Raw genomic sequence first — 3,626 nt, forward strand, 5'->3', positions numbered from 1 at the left:
TTGAGACAGGGTTTCTCTGTGTAGCCCTGGCTGTCCTGGAACTCACTTTGTAGACCAGGCTGGCCTCGAACTCAGAAATCAGCCTGCCTCTGCCTCCCAAGTGCTGGGATTAAAGGCGTGCGCCACCACATCCGGCCTAAGTGTTCTTAACTGGTGAGCCATCTCTCTGGTCTCATGCATGCTCTCTAGCCCTGAGACAGAGACAGACAGACAGAGAATGAATGAGAGACTTGCTCTCTAACCCTAGCAGGTTTGGTATTTGCTATGTAGCCTAGGGTAACCTAGACCCAAGGCAATCCTCCTGGTTCAGTTTGCCAGGTGCCAGGATTTCAGGTATGAATCACCTCATCTGGCTCCCTGAGACGCCTGTACCAAGTATTTCAGGCTTTAATAAACAGTATTTTTTAAAATTTGTTTATCAAGACAGGGTTTCTCTGTATAGTCTTGGTTACCCTGGAACTTGCTCTCTCACTCTGTAGACCAGGCTGGCCTTGAACCTGGCAATCCACCTACCTCTGCCTCCTGAGTGCTGGGATTAAAGGCATGTGCCATCATGACCTGACTGCTAAATAGGATTTTGAGCAGAGGCGTCTGATACTTCTGAGAGACGTTTTAGGAGACACACCAGTGGATGACCCACATGGAAAATGGCAGTTTTCACCAGCTTGGGGACTTTTCCAAGACTCTTTGTGCCTGGCTTAGATAAGGATTTTGATATTAGCTCTGTGCCTCAGGCAGGTCCTTAATATCCTGAGTCACCATTTCATCGTCTGGTGAATGGTTTGAAGCATCCCTAATGCACCCAGTTTTGAGCAGTATGTATGTATGTATGTATGTATGTATGTATGATGTATACAGGGTCTCATATAGTCCAGACTATCCTAAGACTATGTAGTTGAGGCTGATCTTGAACTGCTGCCTTCACCTCCAGCTTCCAAGTTCTGGGATTGCACATCCCTTCTGCGGCCCAGGTACTCCTGGCTCACTGCAAGGCATGGATTTCTGAGACTGGTGCTTTGTTCAGCGTTCTTCGTATATGGCCCCACAGAGTTGGCTCCGCTGTTAAGAGTACTTGTTGCTTTTGTGAAGGACTCAGGTTCAATTCCCAGCACCCACATGTAGGCTTACAACCATCAGTAACTCCCCCCAAACACCAGGCACGCACACGGCACCGGAACCAATATGCAAGCAAAGCAATCGTACACATTATGTGTACATCTTTTTTTTTTTTAAAAAGACCTCAGTGTCTTCGGAGACGGAGATCCGAGTTTGGTCTCAATGTCATCATTCCTAGGCAACCTTTTGTCAAATCCCTTTACATCACAGGTTCTCAACCTGTGGGTCGGGTCGTGACTCCTTGGGGAGGGGGGAGTGTCGTTGAATGACCCTTTCACAGGGGTTGCCTAAGACCACGAGACAACACAGATATTTAAATCACAATTCATAACAGTAGCAACATCACAGTTATGAAGTCGCAGTGAAATTGATTTATGGGGGTCGCTACAACATGAGGAGCCGTATTACCGGGTCTCCGTCAGCATAAGGGAGGTTGAGAACCACTGCCTGTATGACTCATGCTTAGTTTCTTCATGTGCTCACGCTGGACCTGTTACAAGACAACTCAGAGGCATCAACAGAATAAGCACGGTGGCACATGCTTTGATTTTTTTTTTTTTTTTTTTTTTTTGGTTTTTCGAGACAGGGTTTCTCTGTGTAGCCCTGGCTGTCCTGGCACTAACTTTGTAGACCAGGCTGGCCTCGAACTCAGAAATCCGCCTGCCTCTGCCTCCCGAGTGCTGGGATCAAAGGCGTGCGCCACCACGCCCGGCTTGATTTTTTTAATTTGATATTTTCTTTATTTACATTTCAAATGTTATCCCCTTTCCTGGTTTCCCCTCCGAAAACCTTTCTCTCCCCTCACCCTCCCCCCTCAATTTTTGATTTTTGAAACAGGGTCTCATTAAGTAGCCCTGGCTGTTTTGTGGAACTCACTATGTAGATCAGGTTGGACTCGAACTCAGAGATCTGCCTGCCTCTGCCTCCCAACCGCTGAGGTTAAAAGTTCAGGCCACCATGCTGGGTTGATGGCGTATGATTTTAATCCCAAGACTTGGGAGGCAGAGGCGGGTGGATCTCTGTGAGTTTGAGGCCAGCCTGGTCTACAGAGAGAGGCTAGTCATAGCTTCATAGTGAGACCCTGTTTCAGAAGCACCTTGACTACTATCAAACAATAAAAATAAGCATAAAAGCACACAGCTGGGTGTTTGCATCAAACACCGAGGACGCACCTGGGACCCTTCCATGGATTCCGTGGGGCATCCCAGAAAAACCCACTTTGCCATCTGACTTCAAAGGTGTAAGAGTCAAAGCTTCAAGGTTTAGCACCCGGACTGACACCACAGCGTGAAGCACGGATGGAAGGAGCCAGAACTCAAGCTGCAGGGTTCCTGCTTGATCCATGCCCACACCTCTCACAGGAATCCATCCGTTCCCAGGCAGTGAAACTCCAAAACCAACCCCAACTACCCGAAACTCAACCACAGAGAACTGGCTCTCAGCCCCCTCACTGGCTGCTGGCTCTCTTCTTCTCTCCCGCCCCTCCCTGCCACCTCCATTCCCTCCCTGGCCCTGGGGCCTTGCTTCGGCTCCAAACCTGCTCAGCCACAATTCCTTCCAGGTGCCCTCATCTGTAGAATGGGGATAATAACAGTGTAGTGTGGTGTGGTGTGGGGATCAGGAAGCGCCAGAGTGAAGTGCATGTGTTAGGGTCTTGCTACAGACCGGTGGCCATCATTTCTACTGTCCTGTGAACGAGAAGGAAGATCTTGGACCCAGGCCGATAGTAGCAGCTTTCTCTGTATTGGGTGGCTGAGGGAATGGAGGTTCTGAGAGGTGGCCCCACAGCTGATCTGCCCAGGGCTGTTCAGCTAGGATATAGCGGGCGGGACTTTGTGAGGGATTCCTAGACTTTCTGATTTCAAATCTCACTCACTATTGCCTCTCTGCCGGACACACAAGCAAGTCATAATACCTTATTATCCACCTTCTTTCTGCATGCTAAGCCAGGCCTCATTTAGAGAGAGACTTGACTGAGAGCATTGAAAAAAACTTAGATAGAAAGCAATGATTTACAAGGCAAGAAAGCCAAGTCTTGCTTGAGGCAAACCACAATAAACGTTCAAAGAGTAAAGGCCTTCAGGGTGAGAGAGGGCAAACAGGCAGGGAAGGCTTCCGGGAGGAGGAGAGGTTTAAGCTGGGACTTGAAGGACCAGTGAAATAGCAGACTATTTTTTTGTTTGTTTGTTTGTTTATTGNTTTTTCAAGAAGTATAACCCTGGCTGTCCTGGAACTCACTCAGTAGACCAGGCTGTCTTTGAACTCAGAAATCTACCTGCCTCTGCCTCTCACATGCTGGCATTAAAGTCATGTGTCACCACCTCTTGGTGGTCTACTGTAGACTAAAGAGGCCTGTGTATTCCAGATCAAGTCTGATATAGCAACAGCTGTCGATTCTCACGGACCAGGCTCTGTGCCGAAGGCTTTGCATATACTATGCCAGATTTCTCTGTGACTCCCAAGAGGTGACGGTAAGGAATGAGAGAGAGAGAGAGAAAAAAAAAAAAAAA

The sequence above is a fragment of the Mus caroli genome, chromosome 4 (genome assembly GCF_900094665.2).
Source record: "Mus caroli chromosome 4, CAROLI_EIJ_v1.1, whole genome shotgun sequence".
Classification (NCBI taxonomy): domain Eukaryota; kingdom Metazoa; phylum Chordata; class Mammalia; order Rodentia; family Muridae; genus Mus; species Mus caroli.